The following is a 23441-nucleotide window of genomic DNA, read 5'->3' on the forward strand; positions in this document are numbered from 1 at the left end:
ACCTGGGGGCTTATTAGAAATTGAGAATCTCAGTCTTTCCTCCAGACCTACTCAATTGGAACCTACATGTTAACAAGATCCCCAGGTGATTCATACACAGAAAAGTTTGAGAACTGCCTCTTCAATCCATTATTTTTATATTCAGAGAGATATGGATCATTTATGGAGCAAACTGTAAGATTTGCATAACTTTTAAAGATAATATGAGAAACTCACTAGTGACTGGCAGTTTGGGGCCACACCTCTGGATGGATGGGGAGGTTGCAGGAGCTCAGGCTGTTCTGTCCTTAAAGATGGGAGTGTTGGAGAAGATTGCTCTGATTTGCTGAGAAAGAATATCTAAACTTTTTAAGTTTTTTTTTAAACATCTTTATTGGAGTATAATTGCTTTACAATGGTGTGTTAGTTTCTGCTGTATAACAAAGTGAATCAGCTATACGTTTACATATATCCCCATATCTCCTCCCTCTTGCATCTCCCTCCCACCCTCCCTATCCCACCCCTCTCGGTAGTCACAAAGCACCAAGCTGATCTCCCTGTGCTATGCAGCTGCTTCCCACTAGCTATCTATTTTACATTTGGTAGTGTATATAAGTTCATGCCACTCTCTCACTTCGTCCCAGCTTACCCTTCCCCCTCCACGTGTCCTCAAGTCTATTCTCTACGTCTGTGTCTTTATTCCCGTCCTGCTCCTAGGTTCTTCAGACCCTTTTTTTTTTTTTAGATTCCATATATATGTGTAAGCATACGGTATTTGTTTTTCTCTTTCTGACTTACTTCACTCTGTATGACAGACTCTAGGTCCATCCACCTCACTACAAATAACTCAATTTTGTTTCTTTTTATGGCTGAGTAATATTCCGTTGTATATATGTGCCACATCTTCTTTATCCATTCATCTGTCAATGGACACTTAGGTTGCTTCCATGTCCTGGCTACTGTAAATAGAGCTGCAATGAACATTGTGGTACATGACTCTTTTTGAATTATGGTTTTCTCAGGGTATATGCCCAGTAGTGGGATTGCTGGGTCGTATGGTAGTTCTATTTCTACTTTTTAAAGGAACCTCCATACTGTTCTCCATAGTGGCTGTATCAATTTACATTCCCACCAACAGTGCAAGAGGGTTCCCCTTTCTCCATACCTTTTCCAGCATTCATTGTTTGTAGATTTTTTGATGATGGCCATTCTGACTACTGTGAGGTGATACCTCATTGTAGTTTTGATTTGCATTTCTCTAATGATTAGTGAGGTTGAGCATTCTTTCATGTGTTTGTTGGCAATCTGTATATCTTCTGTGGAGAAATGTCTATTTAGGTCTTCTGCCCATTTTTGGATTGGGTTGTTTGTTTTTTTGATATTGAGCTGCATGAGAGGTTATAAATTTTGGAGATTAATCCTTTGTCAGTTGCTTCATTTGCAAATATTTTCTCCCATTCTGAGGGTTGTCTTTTCATCTTGTTTATGGTTTCCTTTGCTGTGTAAAAGCTTTTAAGTTTCATTAGGTCCCATTTGTTTATTTTTGTTTTTATTTCCATTTCTCTAGGAGGTGGGTCAAAAAGGATCTTGCTGTGATTTATGTCATAGAGTGTTCTGCCTATGTTTTCCTCTGAGAGTTTTAGAGTGTCTGGCCTTACATTTAGGTCTTTAATCCATTTTGAATTTATTTTTGTGGATGGTGTTAAGGAGTGTTCTAATTTCATTCTTTTACATGTAGCTATCCAGTTTTCCCAGCATCACTTATTGAAGAGGCTGTCTTTTCTCCATTGTATATTCTTGCCTCCTTTACCAAAAATAAGGTGACCATATGTGCGTGGGTTTATCTCTGGCCTTTCTATCCTGTTCCATTGATCTATATTTCTGTTTTTGTGCCAGTACCATACTGTCTTGATTACTGTAGCTTTGTAGTATAGTCTTAAGTCAGGGAGCCTGATTCCTCCAGCTCTGTTTTTCTTTCTCAAGATTGTTTGGCTATTTGGGGTCTTTTGTGTTTCTGTACAAATTGTGAAATTTTTTGTTCTAGTTCTGTGAAAAATGCCATTGGTAGTTTGATAGGGATTGCATTGAATCTGTAGATTGCTTGGGTAGTATAGTCATTTTCACAACATTGATTCTCCCAATCCAAGGACATGGTATATCCCTCCATCTGTTTGTATCATCTTTAATTTCTTTCATCAGTGTCTTATAGTTTTCTGCATACAGGTCTTTTGTCTCCTTAGGTAGGTTTATTCCTAGGTATTTTATTCTTTTTGTTGCAATGGTAAATGGGAGTTAAACTCTTTAAGTATTTAAAGACTGCTCTGAAATCCTCACCCTCTCCCCACTACAGTTTTTCTTTCTTTCTTTTTTTTTTTTTTGATTGAATGTAAGACTCTGTCTGTCTTTAATCATTCTTCATATCAGGGAATTATTGACAGTCGTACCCTGGCAGACCCACTGTCTGGAAAACAAAGTCTTGATTTACGGCATTTGCTGATTACCATGGTGTAAATACTTTCACCATGGCCCGTTTCAAGCTACTAAGGGTTTAACAACCAGCTCACAAAATTCCTGAATATCTAGCAATTTCCAGCAAGTAAGTACCAGCTGGCTCCAGCATACCATTAGTTCCAGACCCTTTTCCACCCTGGCTGCCTGTACCAGATCCATTGCAGTTTGTCAGCCTGCCATGATCTGAGTACAAAAACCCAGGCAGAGTTTGGCAGGTACCAAGTACAATGGAATTAACCTTCCCATTATACTATAATTAATGTAGTCCAAGATCACATTTGATCCTTGGCAGCCATGCACACTTTGGCTCACAATGAGTTTATAATAAATAAAGATCCTAAGACTCCCCCTTTACCACCACTATACTAATGTTGGTCCATGTCTTTTTCATACTGTTTTTGTATAGTTTAATTTTTAAACAAAAATACATACATTTATATGCATCCTTATTGTATTTAATCTTGTTCATTTTAACTCTTCATTCTACCTTGTGGAGAATCCTCTGACTTCTGAACATGTCACTGGCTATGGAATCTATTCATCTCTATTCTGCATCTTCTACACATTCACTGAGCTTTCCTCATTAAGTGTTTATTAGAGTGTTTAATAAGAAGTAGAGTAGGACAGGGTTAAGAGGAAGGCTCTTACAACAGTATTGGAATCTAGCTCAAAGTTGACATTCAAGACCAGATGTGAATTCACATATCTATTCTATCATCTGTTTACTTCTCATCCACAAAAATATGATAGCCCTGTTTAATAGCTTGCTGAGATCCAGATACACTATGTCTAAGGCATTCTTCTTACTGGCAACTTTCGGAACACTATCCAGATGAGGGGAAGAAGAATTGAGTTCGGTTTTAGAAGGATTTCTTAACAATAATCACTTTCCATTTTAAGTGCTTCTAAATCAACTATTTAATAATACACTTATAATTTTTCCAAGGACCAATGCCCAGCTCAATGACTTGATACTATGGTGTTTCACTCATAACTGGAAGGATTCACCTGTACAGAAAACCAAGCAAACTGGGAGAGGCTGATTCTTCTTTTTTTTTTTTAAAGAGAACAGTTGTTTGTTTTTTTATAAATTTATTTATTTATTTGTTTTATTTTTGGCTGTGTTGGGTCTTCGTTGCGGTGCGCGGGCTTCTCATTGTGGTGGCTTCTCCTGTTGCGGAGCACGGGCTCTAGGCGTGCGGGCTTCAGTAGTTGTGGTTCGTGGGCTCTAGACTGCAGGCTCAGTAGTTGTAGCACACGGGCTTAGTTGCTCCGTGGCATGTGGGATCTTCCCGGGCCAGGGATCAAACCCGTGTCCCCTGCATTGGCAGGCGGATTCTTAACCACTGCACCACCAGGGAAGCCTGAGAGGCTGATTCTTAAAGTTAGACTAAGTCGCTGGAATGGATGGGGAGTTGGAAATGATTTGAGTGATAGGAGGAAGTTCTGACCCATAGGTGGAACATGGTGGGTGAAGAGTATAATTTCACACAAGGCTTTGGCAAAAGCAATTGTTGTCACGGAGGTCTCTCAAGAGGTAACAGGGAATAGGGACTTCCCTGGTAGCACAGTAGATAAGACTCCGCGCTCCCAATGCAGGGGGCCAGGGTTCAATCCCTGGTCAGGGAACTAGATCCCACATGCATGCCCTTACTAAGAGTTCGCATGCCACAACTAAGGAGCCAGTGAGCCACAACTAAGACCCAGTGCAACCAAATCAATCAATCAATCGATAAGTATTTTTTAAAAAAAGAGGTAACAGGGAATAGAAATGGCAGGCAAGTAGAGGCAAGGAAAGGTTCTGTACAGTGACCTGAGGAGACTGGGATATCAGAGTCTTCTGTCCACAAGTTGCAAGCTAGGGTCCAAGAACAGACTCCAATACTTAAATTAGGGATACATAATGCAAGGAAGGACCCAGGGCCCCAAACTGAGGCGTAAGGTCAGGGTGGGGATGGTAGCCAATAGCATATGATGATGGACTTCCAAAGCATTAAACTAGGACTTCTCTTACTGAAGTCACCTCTTGCCCCAGAACCTGGCTTGGGCTGAACTTTTAAGAGGATATCAGATGATTCCCAGCCAGGGAGAAAGGGAGAATAAGAGGGCAGGGAACTAGACAGATACTGAAATCTTAAATCTGTGAGCAGCATGGTGCAATGCCAGTCCAAAGAATTAGACTCCAGAGTCAAATCCTGGCTCTGCCATCTACTGGCAATATACGTTAAACAGATTATTTAACCTCTCTGTGGTCTCAGTTTCCTCATCTAAAAAGTGAAGATAGTATGAGTACCTACCTAATAAGATTATTGTGAGGAACTGATGAAGCCACATGTGTAAAGCACTCAGAACCAGCGCCTGGCACCTAGTAAGTACTATGTACATGTTTGCTACTAGTATCATTTGCCTTTTCCAGCTAGAGAAATCTGGATATGCGCTAATTCTCTAGCATTTATTCCCCTGTCCATCATTTTCCTGGTAACCAATAGGAGTTCTGTTATCTCATCTCATTCTTTCAATGATCCCAGATATAATTTGCCTAGGCATCGAGATTTTTAACTCATTTAAAGCAGATAGGAGATTTTAAAATATTACTTAATATCTCTTCACTTCCTTCTTAAGCTTTGTATGAGAACGCTGCTGAAGTCTCACATATGAATCTGTCTGCTCCCCCTGTTCCTATTTTAATATTTTTTTCTTGATGGAAACTGCAGAGGCGAAATAAAATTGAAATTTTGGGGAGGAAGCCCATAAGATTTCAGGCCAAAAAAACCTCCTGAAGTAGTGGAAAGTGGCCTTGATAGGTAATTAGAAGATCTGGTTTTGAGTCTTGCTCTCTGACACAGCAGTTTGCATGTGGCAAGTGGCTTAACCTCTCTGGTTCCTGAGTCCTTATTTGTCAGAGAGGGTTTTGAATGAGATATTATCCATCCCTGCTTGGTCTGCTGTGGTAGTCACTCACCACGTGTGGCTACTGAACCCTTAAAATGTGGCAAGTCCGAACTGAGATATGCTAGAAATGTACAATACCACATTTTGAAGACTGAGTGCCAAAAAGAATATAAAGTATCTCAATATTTTTTATATTAATCACATGTTGAAATGAGAATACCTTGGATATATTGTGTTAATTAAATGTTATTACAATTCGATTCACCTGTTTCTTTTCACTTTTTTTATGTGGCTACTGGAAAATTTAAAATTACAGAAGTGGTTCGCGTTATACTTCCATTGGACAGCGCTGCCTTATAGCTCCTCTTTGCTCCAATCATATATTATTCTACAATATTCTGATTGCTTGTCTTGCATAGGTGGTGTTTTCCAAAGTCTGAGATGACAGTCAATGGGATGAGACACAGCACAATTTCTAGTCGCATTCTTGTCTGATTTCCCTCCCTCTCCCTAGCCTCGGCTGGTAAGAAGGGCCCAGTTCCTGAAGATGAATTACTAAACACAGTGAAGTAAAATAACAATTGCCTTTTCCATTGCACAGAAATGTCAGCTGTTTACTACTGTAACTCACTCCTGTTCCAACTTTCAAAAGAATGTATCAAAGGCATTCACAACTTAAATTCCCAGTGAGGGATTATTCAAATTACTTGAAAAATATCTTACAGTTTATATCCTGACTTTCATTCTGGACTACCTACATGAGGATAAAAAATTTGAACTTTGATTTCAGGAGCTTGAAACTATTACAATGGTTCTAAAAACAGATAGAGACAACTTATTTCTAGTGACACCTGAGGAACACCTTAGGTTCCCCTTCAATATAATCTTACTGGGCCAAGGTCACTTTATAGCCAAGAGGAGTGATTATATTTCTTTGCAAAGAAGTTCCAGCCAAAACCAGTGGGGGAATTAGTGGAGGAGATCAGTAACATCAAACTAACACTGAGAGCGAGAGTGAGGACACGAGCAAGTGAATGACGGAGAGGAAGGGAAAGAGAAAGAAACTATACTTTTAAAAGCACTAAAAATAAAAATTTCAAATTCGACTAAAAAAACTCAAAATAATATAGACTGGCACAAACCTGAATTCTCAGGGGGGCTAATCCAATGTCTGTGATTTATAGTCCCAAAGAAAGAATACCTTAAAATGAGAAATCCCATATTCAACTTACATGCCTGACGTTACAGGACCTGAGACCTTGGGTTTATTACTGACATGACGGATATGAAATCAAGATGCTTTACTTCCTTACTCTTAAGAGAATAAATGCTTTTTCCTTAATTTTCTTTAGCCTATTGCCAAAATTTGTTAGACCCATCCATGATAAATAAAGACTATATTACAAAGAAATAACATTTCCAAGAAATGAACACACACACACTTTGTTTTTAAAAAAAACCTAGGCATTAAAAATATTCTACTATGAATCTATAAGTTTCTATTAAATCACCATCTTGACAATGAAAATTTATGCATCTAAATGTATAACAGACATTACATACTATTTTGGAATATTTTCGCCCCTGGAGCTATGAATGATGAGTGTATAGGGAGAAATAATGCCTCAGCAGCCAGTAATATATAGGTTTGGGTCATAAAACAAAATATCAAAACAATTTCTTGGTTTCCCCAAATAGAAGGCATTTTGTTTGTGCTTCTGGGTTGGGGGTAAAAGTTAAAATGGAGAAAGGAACAGAAACAGAAAGCAAGGACATATATACAGTACCAAATGTAAAATCAATAGCTAGTGGGAAGCAGCCTCATAGCACAAGGAGATCAGCTCAGTGCTTTGTGACCACCTAGAGGGGTGGGATAGGGAGGGTGGGAGGGAGACGCAAGAGGGAGGCGATATGGGGATATATGTATATGTATACCTGATTCACTTTGCTATAAAGCAGAAACTAATACACCATTGTAGAGCAATTATACGCCAATAAAGATGTTAATAGATAGATAGATAGAAAGAAAGCAAGGGCCCTGAAGACTGACTTTTTCAACTTGAAAATGGTGGCCTTTAACACCTTAAGGTCTTGCACATAAAATAAAATGGTTATAGTCTTTTAATTAACATAGACTTGGCTAAGGTTGTCCTACTTTCTGGGATTCAGATTCAATAAAGCCTTCCTGAGGAGCTGCGATCCTCTGAACATTTGCCACATGAAATGTCAACACGGTGCTCTAACTTGCAGAGTTTTCTGTTTGCTACAGGTCAGAGCAGTGGGTGCCCTGGGTGAAAAGCATTCTGGGTCCTGTTTATCCTCTGAGAACTGTTTGCCTTGAATTATTTGCATGGGTGGCTATCTTTGTCATAAAACCCATTTTGTTTGCTTTTTAGAATCATTTCATCACCAATGACAAATATTACAAAGCATTTTAAGTGGGTAGGATACCGTCCTAGGAACTGGGGTTATAAAGAGAAAGTCTCAGCATTCAAGGAGCTTATATAGTAGTTGGGGAGAGAATCAACTGAGGGCCAAAAAAATATAAATGGTATTATAAGCATAGTGGCAGGCCAGATTTGTGTCTCTGTGGGATTCAGATGTGCATGGGTGTGACCGGCCAGATTGGTTGGGTGGGCTCACTGGAAGCCTATTTGTGTGAGTATTGAACAGCTGCTTTTAAAAAATCCCTCCGTAACAGGACAAAAATCACCAGGAATAACATAATTTTACCAGTAACAAAGTATAAGGGAATAGTGTTGCGAGTAAAATTCAAGAGTTATACTGTCTCTAACCCAGCCCTAAGGAAACATTGCTTGGATTCTAGGAAGAAAGAAAGCTGTAAGTAAACATTTACTTTCTCTAAAACTGTAGAATATTAGAGAAAGAACATGCCTTGAGACCCTTCTAGCAGAGTATAACAAATGCAGACTGTGGTAGTCATTACTGCTATTCTCCAAATATTTCCTGCTCTCTATTTTCTGAGCATATGAGTTGGAATACACTTCTTGGCTCCCTTGTGTTTAGGTGAGCCTGGTGACTAATTCTGGCATGTGGATGGACATATGGAAGTAGGTACAAAGTGTGAAGATCCATGATTCTCAGGTTAACACCCAGAAAGCATCGACCATGGAGACAAGGCACTGAACAACCAAGTAAACAAAATGATCCAGCCAACTGATGCCATCCAGCTTTTATCATTGGCCACCACAGAATTGGCACAATGGAAACAACGGGGTAACCATGGTGTCAGAGATGGAGGTCACACAGGGGCCCAACAGGAATCTATTATTCCCACCTCAGTTGCCCAACCTGTTAGCACCATAGACCAATGTTGAGCCTCCAATATGGCACTTCTCCTTAAGGAGACTGATGGGCCACTTGATAGCAATTGACTTCATGTGAGTCCCTTCCATCCTGGAAAATCTAGCTGTTCATTCTCACAGAAATAGATACTTATTCCAGATATGGGTTTGCCTTATCTGCCTGCACAGCCTCAACCAGCTCCACCATTCAGGGGCTTACAAAATGCCTGACAGCATTTAACATAGCATCTGACCAGGATGCTTCATTTCACAGCACAGGAGGTGGGGGAGTGGACTCATAATCATGGGATGCACTGGTTGTATTACACACTGTACCATTCAGAATACAACTGGACATCATAGAGCAATAGGATTGCCTGCTGAAGGTACAGCTGAAATGCCAGCTCAGAGGCAAGACCCGGCAAGGATGGAGTGCCATCCTCCAGGATTCAGTATACACACCGAAACAGAGGCGTTGATATGGCACTACATCCCCCACAGGAAAAGCCCATGGATCTGTGAACCAAGACATGGAAGTAGGAGTGATTCCACTTGCCATTATTGCCAGTGACCCACTGGGGGATTTTGTGCTTCCCATCCCTTCAACTTTGGGCTCTTCTCGATTAGTATGTCCCAAAGGGGGCATACTCTCGCCACCAAAGTTCCCCTTTAGAAGACATAGCAAGCTACACCTGTCCCCTTGTGTTCCCTGTGTCCTAGGTCCAGCAAGCAAATAATGAGTCACCATCCTACGGGGGTAACTGACCCTGGTCAGCAGGAGAAGGCTGGGCTACTTTCACACAGAAAGGGCAAGCAACACACGTGGCACCCAGGCGATCCGTGTGCGCACCTTGTGGTACTCCCTTACCCGACTGCGACCGCGAATAGACACGTGCATCAAGCTCAGTCTGAGAAGGGAATAATTGCCGAGGCTTAGGCTCCTCAGGAGTGAGGCTTTGGATCACGTTACCGGGCAAGCCATTGAGACCAGCAGAGACGGTAGCTGAGAGTGAAGGGAATTTAGAAAGGATGGTGGAACAGGAAGATAGCAAATACCATTTGCAGCCCCAAGTCCAACTGCAGTAATGGAGACTGGAGTTTGTCACATTCATCTCTCTCTTCTAACTTTCCCTTTAGGAAGAAAGACCCACTCATACCCTGGACTAACTGCTTGCTCCCTAAACCTGTACAGAGAAGTGAATTTGTGTGTCAGCTATGAAGGGAAAATCCTTGACTACCCAGAATCATTTCTGTCATTCCCTCCCAAGTCCCATCAAGTGAGATTACAGAGATTTGATTCTGACCTGAGGTCTCCATGGTCACGCACATCAAGAACCCGTCTTCCATACATCTGCTTCCATAGAAATGAAGTTTTGAGCCCCTAATTTGCTTTGCCTCAGTCTCCTTAATATCACCCTAGGCAGCGTATTGATCTTCTGTCATCTACTTTAGCTCCCTTATCTTTCTTCTCTAATTATTCTCTTCAGCACTGACTCACAATTTGTGCATATTTTATCCTAAATTATTCTGATTGTGGAAAACATATATGGAGGATCTACTTTTACTTCAGTTTATCTTTAGGTTTCAATGTAACAGCCACCCAGACGCATTTGCAATTACCATGTGGCCGCTGCCACGTGTACTTTGTCTTGCGTATGTGGCAGTGATACATGGGCTAGAGCCCAAGTTCCCCAAGCATACCCCCTCCATGGGCATTTGTGACACTCGCCACCTAGCCCCAGACAGAAATTGTGTGTATATGTGGAAGCATGTCTTTATGTGGGAGGTGGATATTTGGATCACTCTCTGTGGAAGCGAAGCAGTTTCTCATGATATTGTTCCATTTCTAGATCTAAGTGCTAAGGTAATTCTCCCTGATGCAGGGTGATTGCCCTGAATGCCTGCTAAGAACTAGAGAAAAGGCACTGGTTGCCCAAATTCCATGCAACTCACCTGAATGTGGGTGAGGAGGCATTCAGTGGCCTTGGTGTTGGAGATGAGGGAGTGCTCAGCAGGGAGTCCCATTGCAGGAGATACTGGAGCCTGAAAAGACAGAACAGTCAAAACTGTAACAAAGTATGGAGAGAGGTTCAAAACAGGGGCAGTCCCCAATAGTAACAGAGCACACATTCTTTTTTGAGTGCACAAGGAACGTCTACCAAAATTCACTATATACTGGGTCGACAAGTCTCAACAAATTTCAAAGGATGGAAATCATTCAGAGTACGTATATTCTCTGATCACAGTGATCTTAAGCTAGAAATCAATAACAAAAAGATTACTGGAAAATTCAAAACTGATTGAAAGTTAAGCGATACACTTCTAAATAATCCATGAGTCAAAGAAGAAATCACAACGGAAATTAGAAACATTTTGGACTGATAAGGAAAGATACTGCATATCAAAAATTACAGGTGTAGATAGAGAAGGGCATAGAGGCAAAACTATAGTTTTAAGAGCATGTATTAGGAAAGATAGGCTGAAAATCAATGATCTATGTTTCCATTTCAAAAAGTTAAAGAACAACAAATCAAATCCAGAGAAGAGAGAAGGAAGGAAATAATAAAGGTGAGAAAGGAAATCAAGAGAATAGAAAATAATAGAGAAGAATCAATGAAGCTAAAAGTCAGTTCTTTGAAAAGATTAATACAGTTGATACAATAGAGGATGTCAGACAGCTTTCCAAGTCCAGGGACCAGAGAGGAACATCAAAGTTTGGGTAATGCCAATGTCACAAAAGGGAATTTGAATGGATACTGAATAGGGCCCAGACTATTCTATCAGTGCATGTTAGCTGAACTTGTGTGGTCAGTCAGGTTGTGGTCCATGGGTGGTCAACCAAGCTCCGTGCACTAAGGTGTGAACAGGAGATCAGTAGCCAGCAGGGAATCAGCTCTTGAGCTGAAAAACTATCCCATATTGGAAGCAGAATCCGTGAGGCTGTTTATAGGAGACTCGGCCATCATCTCTGCTTGGTAAATGTATTACACTCAGCATTGGAGGAAAATGATCTTACTAATCTTATGAGGACTAATCATGTTTGTGTTTGTGTTGTCCGTGTATGGCATGAGTAGAACTGTTCACTTTTCTGTGTTCACACCTGTGCATCAGTAAGGATGCACAGCGTTGCAAGTAATGGAAAATTGCTCTCAAATTGACTTAAACAATGAGAAAATATATTAGCCCCATCACAAGGTGTCCAGAGTCAGGGCAGACTCCAAGCACATTATGTTGTATCTCCAGCTCCACTTGGCTTTGTCCACCTCTGTGGGATGGCCACAGCAGCCCCAGATATAACATGAAGATACAACAAAGTCCAGGTCAAGAGGAGACTTCTCTCTCTGTGTCTCCTTTCCAGTCTCCGTGGCAGAATTTCCTCTTATGTCTCATTGGCCCAGTTGGGACATATACCCTTTATTAAATTAATTACTCATATGGGATTGCCATGATTGGTTCAGACCAATTTTTAAAAAACATTTTACTGAAGTATAATATACCTCAAAATATGCATATAGATTGATGCATTTTTTACAAACTGGGTCCACCTCTATAACCAGCACTACTAGATAAGGATTTTTAACCTTGTTTGTGCCAGGGAATCCTATGGCAGTGTGGTGAAGCCTAGGGACTCTTTTTAAGAATCTTTTAAATGTATAAAGTAAAATACATAGAATAAAAAGAAATCCAGTTATCTGGAAATAACGTTATTAGCATTTTAATGCATTCATTCAGGTTAATTAAGATTAATTTGGTCATTCAATAAATTCATGATATAAGTATGTGTGCTACTTTATTAACACATTAAATAACAAAATCTGGTGGTAGATATAATTGCTACAATAATTCTGAATTGCTGATGAGCATAAAGGATTCCACTGGTGACAAAAATCATAGCTCCTGCTAATATACTACTATGGTTTGTTGCCTACATTTATAATGAAAGGAAAAGCTATGTTTCAGTTAAAGATTAGTGAAAATAAAGAGGTATTTTTTCCATGCACAGTCATAGACCCCTCGAATTTTATCCATGGACCAATTAAGGGTCCATGGGCCCAAGGTTAAGAACATCTGGAACTTAGACTCAACAGTTGAAGTGGTCTGGATGTTGGGGGGTTGAACACCATGACCCACCACAGTAGATGAAAGAAATTGGAGCTTTGAGTCCTGCAGATTCATTCATTCATTCATTCAATCAACAATTATTTGTCACACGCCCACTATGTGTTTGGCACCATGTTTTGTACAGGTATTCAGTGGCGAATTAAGTGACAAGATCTCTCACCTCATGGAGTAATTAGACCATTGGAGAGGAAAAACAGTAAAGATGTATATAGAGGTGAACTGCAGATTCAGAGAGAGGGCAAGTTGACCATTTGAGCTGGAATTCAGAGGGGTGGTTCAAACCAAAGGATGGGTAAGATTTCAGCTGAATTCATTACAGGTAATTGCCAAGAATTTCTCCTGAGCAAAGCAGGCTTTCCAGTGGGGCCACTCTGGACCCCTGATGAGCCCCTCTCTGGAATAGTCCTGTGTATCTTCAGTAAAGCCTGGTCTTCAGTGTGGTGGCTGGTCCCATTTAATTTGATACTATTCAATAAAGATCCCTATGATTCTCCTTGCCATGTTGGTGTTCTCCAGCAAAGCTTTCCGCTAAAACCACGAGTTCATCTTATAGTGATTTGCCTTAAGGTGCCGTCTCCAACAACACATTATGTCTGCAGCCTGCAACTGTCGGTATCGATAAAGGCATTTCAGGAAACACCTTGAATTCCTGAGGAAACAGAGCTTCGTTACTTCCTTGCCTCCTTCGTTATATTTACTGAGTACCTAATGGATAATAAGCATGATGCTGGGAGCAAGGGCCACAGAGATTAATAAGACATGGCTCTACCCTCAAGCAAACAACACTTTAGTGGAGGGAGAAAGGCATATAAAACCAGTAAATGCAGATGGTGTCCCAGCTGCTGGGGGAAAAGTCCATGGGGGTTGCAGTGGGGATGCAGAGGCTGGAGGGGACAATTCTGCCAGGTCTGGAGTGGGGAGTGGACAGAAAGGGTTTCATAAGAAGTCAGTTCTTAAGCTTCACCTGCGAAGAGGGATGAACGGAATGTTGCTAGGTGGTCAGGGAAGAAGGAACTTTCTCAGCTGTGCACTCATCAGCCACCATGGCTTTCCTTCATCCGGAGGAACCATGAATTACCCATCAAAGCCCCAACGAGGTGGTTCTAAAATTAGGAGTGACCACCATTCAACCTTGTTTTCCTTGCTTTTCTTCAATGGTGTTTGGAAACATGTGAGCTAAAAAAGACACTCAGATAGTCAAAAGAAAAGAAATCAGAACTAGGCAAGCAGGCAAGAATCAGAAACAGCCCAATAAGAGTAAGGAGAGGAAATGAAGTTAGTATTTCCATGTTAGGTAAGGGAGTAAATATTCTTTAGGTCCTTGAATCATCATGAATGAAAAAAGTTTTACATCTCCTTATATTGGCTTATGTGGTTCTGAACCTCAGCCACAAAGGAGAATCACCTGGAGTTTTTAAAATGACCAATTACTAGGATACACCCCAAACAATTAACTCAGTATGTTTAGGGGCAAGACACATGCATTTGTATTTTTAAAGCTCCCCAGATGCAGCCCAAGTTAGGAATCGGTGCTCACATGACACGGGGTCAGCAAGCTTTGACTGTAAAGCAACAGAGAGTAAATATTTTGGGCTTCGCAGGCCATAAAGTCTGCCGTAACCACTCAACTCTGCTATTATAGCTTGAAAGCAGCCACAGACAATAAATGAATGCCATGGCTGTGTGACCAAGAAAACTTGATTTATGGACACTGAAATTTGAATTTCATGTAGTTTTTAGGTGTCACAAAATATTTTTGTTTTGTTTTTTTCTCCTACCATTGAGAAATGTAAAAACCACTCTTAGCTACTGGCCATACAAAAATAGGAGGCAAGTGGATTTGGCCCACCAGCCATTGTTGGCTGTTTCCTACTATAGGCAACACGAGACACCAGAGCAAGGAGAACAAAATGAAAAGCTTCCATTGCCTCCTTGGTGAAATGTCAACTTGAAAATAAAGCACATTCCCATGGGCTGAGCATTTTTATCTGCATCCTGAATTTTCTCTCTAAAAATTCAAGCTTAATACTATACAGACATTGCTAAAACTGTATCGCACTGCTCTTTAAAAACAAACAGGTAAGGTGGACAAGTTATACAAAAACAAGTTTTCAAATTATGGTTCTATAACTCTATGCAGTATCCATTTTCAAACTGCCAATATTGCAACCTGCTTCACAATTTCATCAAATTGGCAGAAACAATTGGATGGGGTTGGAAAGCGATGACTTGCCAAATGTCGCTTGAGCCAGCAGGGGCTGGAAACAGCTTTGCTGACGAGGCTCCAGCTTGGTGAATGCACACATAGCTATAACCAACCTGTTCTCAACCAAGTAATTACCTTCTCCTGGGGAGGGAGAGTGGTATTAAAAAATTGCAGAAAGACAGCACACTGTAGGGGGAGAGGAAGAATGGGACAGAGAAAGGGAAAGGAAGAGAAAGAAGAGAGGGCTGCAAGGAAATAAATTCCTGCAAGATAAAAGAGAAGATGGATGTGGAGAGACTCACAAAAATTCCATCTGGGAAAATCGTCCAGGAGATGGAAAAGGAAATTAAAGGACTGGCAGGTGAACAAGACTGGCTTTTAAAGGCTTAATAATAGGGATGTTTGGTAACCAATGAGGCTAATGCACAAGTGACATAAACCAGCGGGGGTCTCGCAGGGGACCCGCAGCACACACTAACTGAGGGACATTTAATACAGGATAATGGCAGAAAGATAGGACTGCGGCTGAATCCACTTCCCTTCATTCACAAAGGATGAGCTGGCAGAATTTCATAGCTTGGCACTGTCATTTGAGAGAAGGGGCGGTATTGACTGAAAAAGTCTTTGTAATGTGGGAACCAGCAGAGGGAAGGAAGCAGGAAAAGAAGGACGGAAGGGAGGGAGGGAGGGAGGGAAGGAAAGAGGGAGGGAAGTTAACAAATGAAGTTAATTAGAGACCCTGTGCTTGTAAGTTCAGGGTTAGGGAATTATCTGCCATTCATTAGAAAATACCCTTTCAATGCAGTTGATCACTAGGTCGGCTTCTCAAACTTTGATGTGCAAACAAATCACCCCAGGAGCTCTTTATTTATTTATTTGGCTGCGCTGGGTCTTAGTTGAAGCACGGGGGATCTTCGTTGTGGCATGCAGGAATCTTTTAGTTGTGGCATGCAGGCTCTTAGTTGTGGCATGCGGGATCTAGTTCCCTGACCAGGGATCGAACCCGGGCCCCCTGCATTGGGAGTGCAGAGTCTTAACCACTGAGCCACCAGGGAAGTCCCCACCCCAGGAGCTCTTTAAAAGGCACATTTTGATTCAGTAAGGCTGGGATGGAGCCCGAGATTCTGCATTTCTAGCAAACTTCCATTTGTGATGCTGCTGGTCCAAGGACCACACTTTGAGTAGCAAGGCTCTAGGCCTACACTGTCCAGCACAGTAGCCAGTAACCACAGGTAGCCATTGAGCACCTGAAATGTGGCCGATCCGAGTTAAGGTGTGTTGTACATTCCAAAGACTTAGTAAAAAAGAATCTATAATGTATCATTAATAATTCTTATATTGATCACATTTTGAAATGATACTGTTTTGGATATATTGGGTTAAATAAAATATATTATTACAATTAATTTCACCTCTTTTTCACTTTTTAAAATGCGGCTTCTAAAAAAGTTAAAATTACACACATGGCTCGTGTTCTATTTCTATTGGTCAGCACAGCTCTAGGCTCTCCCTCCTCACTCTCTCCTCTGGTTTAAGTTATAAAAACAGTACTGAGCAGTTTGCATGGTTGATCCACAAGCGATGGGCAACACACCCACTCTCCTTTTCCCCTTTCCTGCTCTCCTCCCTAGCCCCTCGCAGACCCTGCTCCCCCAGTTTTCACCAGGAAAATATAAAGAAATTTTAGGCACTTTAACAAAAGGTGCCCATGAGCTCACTGCCTCACACTAAACTCCCTCCTCATACAAGCATTTACTTCAGCAAAGCCCCTGGCTTGTCCTTTGAACCAACACTGGCAAAAATAAGACACAGGAGCTGCGCTTAAGCTCATGGTCCAGAGGAGCAAAAAGAGAGGTAAATAAAGACATATACTACAATGTTCTTGGTGCTGTAATAGAATACATCCAAGGGGCACAGTAGAGACATGATCTAAGGCAGTTCCACTGGCCAGAACTTTCTTGTCTGCTGGATTAGCTATGTAACTTTAGGCAGTGACTTAACCAGACCAATCCGTGTCTAAGCTTCTGCATCTGTTTAATGGGAACAATAATAGTGACCTACCTCAGAGTGTTGGTATGAAAGCTAAATGAGTTTACATTTATAAAGCACTTAGGTCAGTGCTTGACACATAGTAAGCTCCATATACATGTTAGCTAAATAAATAGACTTGACAGGCCATTGTCAACCTGCCAATGAATGTTTTTAGGCATAAATGTCTAAATATAATTATGATCTCATCCCATCCCAATGACCTTATGAAATTCAGTACTAAAATGCTGTAAACGACCCAAATGGATGGATAACTTGTAGCTGATTCACACACTTGAATACTACACAGCAATGAAAAAAGAAATAAATCACTTCTGCTCACAACACCATGGATGCACCATGGATGACCTAACCACAAGGACGACCTTGCAGACCTAACGTTGAGCAAAAGAAGCCAGACACACAAGAGTACATGTTGTGTGGTTCCATTTACATGAAGTTCAAAAACATGCAAAATTAATCTATGGTGAAAGATTATCTTTACTTTGGGGGTATTGGTAATGACTGGGGACATGCGAAGTAGGCTTCTGCGTGCTGGTAACGCACACCTTGACCTGGGTGGTGGTTACCTGGATGTGTTCACTTTGCTAAAATTCACTGAGCTGTACACCTGAAATTTTTACACTTTACATTATGCATATTATTCCACGATTTAAACAAAAGAAAGAGAAGCTGCAGAGGAGTTCTTTCTAAATCATTTCAGTTGGAAAATCCAGCCATGAACCTCTGGGTAATAAGATGTCAAAACCTACTTAACAAAGAGAGGTCAATCTGAACACCTTGCTTCTATTCCAATTATTTTGATCTCTGAGCCAGAATTAAGCCCTTCCTCGAGTAGGAAAAATGGGTGAGTGAGATGAAAAGAAGATTAGAGAAAAGGAGGAAAATCAGAATGGAGCAGAGACGCTGAATAGCCCTAGGAGCTCCCAGAAGTGTGTGAAGAGCAGTCTATGTAGCTCGGAGAGTAGAGCGTCTGGAGAGAAACACTGGCCAAATGTTCTACTTCAGACCTTCTTGTGAAGCTGAGCTTTGTTCTTCCTTAAGATTTTCCTAAACACTCCCATATCTTAGAGCTCCACCTGCAGGGTTTCTTCAGTTCCCTGTGGGAGTAGAAGGTTTTGCAAATTCTTTCCTCATTGCATTTTTTTTCTCATTGCATTTTTAAGAAGCACTAGTAGTGCTACAAGAGGATGGGGCTGGCTACATCACATGGTCTTGTATTTAATAGTCAAACGGACAGACTTTAAGTAGCAGACCTTAGAGAATATCCAAAGGGCATGGCAGAAGGACCCAGAACTGAGAATAGCCTCGCTCACAGCTGTGGGAAGATCATCTAACATCCAAGAGGGATATGTACAGAGAAAGGAGTGTTTGTGATTATTTTTACTTTGTTCCATAACCAATTTATTAATTTTAACTTATTTGTTTATTTAGGCTGCGCCGGGTCTTAGTTGCAGCACGCAGGATCTTTTAGTTGCGGCATGCATGTGGGATCTAGTTCCCCAACCAGGGATGGAAGCCAGGCCCCCTGCATTGGGAGCACAGAGTCTCACCCACTGGACCACCAGGGAAGTCCCTAAAAATTATATTTTCTTAATATTACACAAAGAAAAAGCATTTTCTAAATTTCATGATAATTCAACCGAGCAATAATCTTTTATTATTTTAAGTATCCCCCCCTGGTTTGTGAATAACATGGTGAGGATGAAAGAATCTAAGATGAAAAGGTGAGAGAACGGGGTTCTCACTGTAGTCCAGCCACTGCCTAGGTGTGAGACTTTACGTATCTGGACCACATTTACTTAGATTATAAAATGAGGAGAAGGAAGGAAGAGCAGAGAGCTCTGGACTTTAATTCTGAGAAATCTACATCCCCCTTACCTTCACCACTTCCAAATGCCAGCACCTACCTTTCTTTGTCTGAGGGCTATCTGTAGCCATTGAAGTCAGAAGATTTGTCTGCCTGTGTGGCAGGACAGAAATGCCAGGGAATTAACACCATTTGGAAGGAGCCTCCTCCAGTAATACTGGGGAGTTGGTATATAAATACCCCAGCTCTCTTACCCTCAGGTAGAAGAACCCTAAACTATGTGTTTTACGCTATCTCCTCCGAATTTCCCAGAGAGATCAAGTTCCACTCAATCAACATGGTAATTTACTTGGTAATGCACCCTTCGTTCACTGCTTTCCCTTCCCTGTATCACTTTCCCATTCTCCCACCAGTGTTTCCTTCATCACCCAAAGAAACTGTTCATACCAGAATCCTTGATGTTAACATCATCTTCTGGGTGAATTTAAACTAAGACAAAACCCCACAAACCAAACACTGTGGTGATAGGGTTCTTGAAGGCTGCAGGAAAATGGTTCTCTCCACAGACAGGAATTTTAAGGAGTTTAGTAGATAATGAGAACAGAGGAAGGATCATCGTCATTCAGGTACAAAGCTGTGGACAAGACCACTTAACCGACTGCTCTTCTCCTCCTACTGGAATGGTGGTCCCTTTAGGCATTTTAACTGCTAGAAATGTGCAAGAATTAGTAGAAGGTTGAAAAACTTGCACCATCTGGCTAAACCTAGCCCGGTGTTCAGGAGACACCCTAAATTTGATGTATACTCCACTAAAGAAAGTAATGAAATGGCCATTTTTCAAAGATTCAAATTAAGCCGCTGGTTAAGAGCTCATCGTTCCAATTTGATGGCAGAGACTTTCAAATCTGCCATTCCAAATAGTTTTCACTATCAGCTATATTCTGCATCTTCCCAAGGAATCAGTATGAGGCTTTTTTTTAATCTAGAGGAAAAAAATAGTAATTGGCTACCTTTGATCTCAAAGAAGGCTTTCCCTTCACTTCCATTCCTCTCCTCCTGTCTCAATGCAGAAGTGTTTTTACCTAGGGACTGTGTAGCAGACGCTGTTGAGAGATACAATGTTTATTCCCACCCCTTCTCCCTTCTCCCTTCTCCATCACAGCCCATAGGGGCTTGGAAAAGTCAGACTCATGTTTCCAGTTTCCCTTATACGAAAGTGGCCATGTTACCTAATTCTGACCAATGAGACTAATGGGAAAGTGTGCCAGGAGGTTTTGCAAAAGGAGAGGAGAGAAGTATGCGAGGAGACCTCCTTCACTGCCCATCCCTTCCTATACAGATGTGGTGGTTGGAGACATAGTAGCCACCTGTGACCAGGACGAGAGACACTGCCAGAACACTGAAAATGGGCAAGAGGGAAACGGGAAAGAGTCTGAGTCACTGGGATGCAACCAAGCTGCCAAATCAACTCTGAGACCACCTACTTCCTTGTTAAAGAAACACTAAATACCCCTCCGGTTTAGTCCACCATTCAAGAGATTTTTCTTGCTGCCAAAAGTATTCCCAATCGACACAGATTTGTAAAGTAATTTTTTAAAACTGAAGTATAATACACACAGAAAGATGCACAAATCATAAGTATACAACTTGAAGAATTTTCACAGAATGGTTTTTGTTTTGAAATCTCCATTACCCAAATACTTTAGAAACAGTCACAGTGGTTAAGAGCACAGACTCTGGAGTCAGATTGCTGGGTTTGAAACCCAGATCCACCACTTACTAACTCAATGACCTTGGGCAAATTATTTAACGTCTCTGTCCCTTGGTTTTCTCAATTATAATATGGAAATGACAATACTATCTATGTCGTAGGGTTTTTGCAAGGATTAAACACATTAATTTTTTAAATATAGGTGTCTGCCACATATAATAGTATGTGCCAATAAGTATTTGTTAGATATAAATAATGTTAACCAGGGTATAACTCAGGAGGAAGGAAGAGCAGGAAAGATCTGGGAGAGGGAGTAGATGTTTGAGGGCTGTCCCTCACCTCTGTCCTGAGATGATCCTGGAAGCTAAAATGCCTAATGAACTAGTAAATGCTAAAAATATTGTCCAGCCTAGAGCTGTATAATGGAGCTACAGACCTCTAGAGGTTGGGTGGGGCTTTAAAATCTCCTGTCTGGCAGTTCTTAACTGGGATCCAATGATGCGCTTCTGGAAATCCACCATCCGTGATGTGACCTTTGTACGAAGTGAGCATAAATAGGCATATGTGTGTTTTATTGGGGAGAGGATCGAGAGTTTTCATCAGGCTCTCAGAGGGACCCATGATACATGAAAGGTTAAAACTACTTACTAGTTCATCTCCCTGACATAATAGTTATGGCCCAGGAAGAGGCCATCTAACACTTCAACTGAATTGTCACATTTAACTTTATTTACATCTCCCTAGAAGAAAAATGAGGTCAAAGAAAATGTTATTCTACTCCAAAATCCTAGAATATTCCAGTGGAAGGGACTTAGTAGCTCTTTAAATAGCATACTGCTGCATTTACAGATGAGGAATCCAAGTTCTGTCAAAGTTACTATGACCTGCTCGGTATCCTAGAGAGAGCCAGAGCCATGGCAGACCAGTTGTCCTGGTCAGCATCGACTTTTCCCCCACAATGATACTTCGGTGGCAAAAAATCCCACCAGCTCATTTCATGGGCTGGCCCTGCTCACAGTTGTTAAATGCTCCATACTGAAGCCCTTTAAGTGTGGTTGCCAAGGGCAGCCAGGACCAAGGGGCTTCAAACATTCTATTCCTTTCACTGCCATAAGCTTTAGAGTGATTATAATTAGCCATACATCTCATGTGTATCAGAGGGTAAAAATGGGAAAATAAAGCAAAGGCTTTTCTACCAACCCAATTTATCCTCTTCATGGGAAGCTGTTTCACCATTTTCTTTTTGTCTCTTCCTGTCCTTTGATAAGTCTTTAAGAACTTCTTTCTGAGTGCTGTGTGTGTGCCAACTATGAGTACAAGAGGCGCAGAAATAGCAAACGCAAATATATGAAATAGTTATATATAATCTGTATAAACAAAACAGTGTCTAAACACAGATTGCTCTTTCCAGGGTGCAGGTGGGGGGTGGGAGGCAGTGAGTGATACTGATGCTAAACACGAGTTAATAGATTGACCCATGAGGATTAGATTGGGTCTGGTTTTAGGTTCTGATTAAACAAGGTGTTTTGTTTTCATGTCAGTTTAAAGGCAAACTTGAATGTCCTGGCTCACAGCTCTAACTCTTGCCTGCTGCTGGAAGGACTTTCTCATTTCTACTAGGTTTTTGATTAATGTCCTACCTGAACTGCCGGTAGGTCTGGATCACTTTATTTCTGTAGGAATGAAGTGGGGGGACAACAAGAAAAGGAAAATAGGCTTGTACAGCTGAGGCCAGGTTACCTGGCTGCAATTTAAAATTCAGAGGTCACTGAGACTTCTGGTGAAACGTAAAAAAAAAAAAAAAAAAAAAAAAATGTATTTTGCCCAGCAATGATTGACATGCACATTTTTATTACCGGAGGAGGAAGGCTTCACATGTGGTTTCTGACTGTATGACATAAAGAAAAATAACAGAACTAATTATGGTCTTTATTCCATACTTATTTTTACTTTTTGGTTGTATCATTTTTCTCCCTAAAGCCTCATCCCACCCTTACCCCTCTTCTTCCTAAAAGGACAGAACACATAGCTTTCTTACGCAGCCCCAGGCTACCAGCTACGCCTTTGCTTAATAAAACGCTGGGCCAGTGCAAAGCTGGAGAACTCACCCCAAATGATGAACAGCCAAGGGTCCGCTCTCAGCGAGGCCCTGACTAATTTCTCTTCATGGCACAGAAAGCTGAGTGGGTGACCTTTCACAACACGACTGAGTTGAAAGTGGGTCTCTCTCAAGCACGCAGGCCAGGGGAAGGGACACTTAGTGCTAAGAAATGAACTGTCTTCTCGCAGCTTCCCGGCCCCGTGGGGAAGACTGCTGATTCTCCCCGCTGTCTCTCACTGAGCGCTCCATCTACCTGCCCTTTTTCAATGTGTGGGCTGGGCCAGTCCATTTCCAGTGGATTTTGATAAATCAGAATGAGTGGGAGGAGAGGGAAAGGGAGAGAACAGGGAGGGAATCAGATGAAGAAAAGCGTACTTAAATTTTTCTCTAGGAAAAAGAATCATATATTTTGGAAATCCCTTAAAGAGCAGTAGAGGTAGTTAGATCCAGGCTACTATCATTTCCCCTCCTCTAAGTTGGCCAGGGAGGCTATTTCCACAAAAATATTTGCCTTAATTCATAGGAGTTTTTATTAGAGGTAGAGGATATTAAAGGTGGTCAAAACTCCAAATACGTTAATTAACTTAATTAATCACTGAAACTGATTCCAACTGCAGCCAAGCACGATTCCTAGGGGGTCTACTGGCTTCCTCAAAATGAAGGGCAGTTTAGGAGCTGGCACTGCTGGGGACAGAGGAAGCAATTGGTGACTGAGACCCAGGTGCCGAACAGCATCCGGCTGTCACATCTTCCAG

At 41.3% G+C, this 23441-nt stretch overlaps 1 protein-coding gene across 3 annotated transcripts in view; it reads right to left on the reverse strand.

Annotated features, from left to right (window-relative positions):
* Positions 1-23441, reverse strand: part of RAI2 (retinoic acid induced 2) — a 402071-nt gene that overhangs the window by 203822 nt on the left and 174808 nt on the right. For all 3 annotated transcript variants that reach the window (XM_036841004.1, XM_036841002.1, XM_036841001.1), the window contains one exon: positions 10641-10730. The gene's annotated coding sequence lies outside the window, so the exon portion shown is untranslated. The remainder of the gene's footprint in view (positions 1-10640; positions 10731-23441) is intronic.

The sequence above is a fragment of the Balaenoptera musculus genome, chromosome X, assembly GCF_009873245.2.
Source record: "Balaenoptera musculus isolate JJ_BM4_2016_0621 chromosome X, mBalMus1.pri.v3, whole genome shotgun sequence".
Lineage (NCBI taxonomy): Eukaryota > Metazoa > Chordata > Mammalia > Artiodactyla > Balaenopteridae > Balaenoptera > Balaenoptera musculus.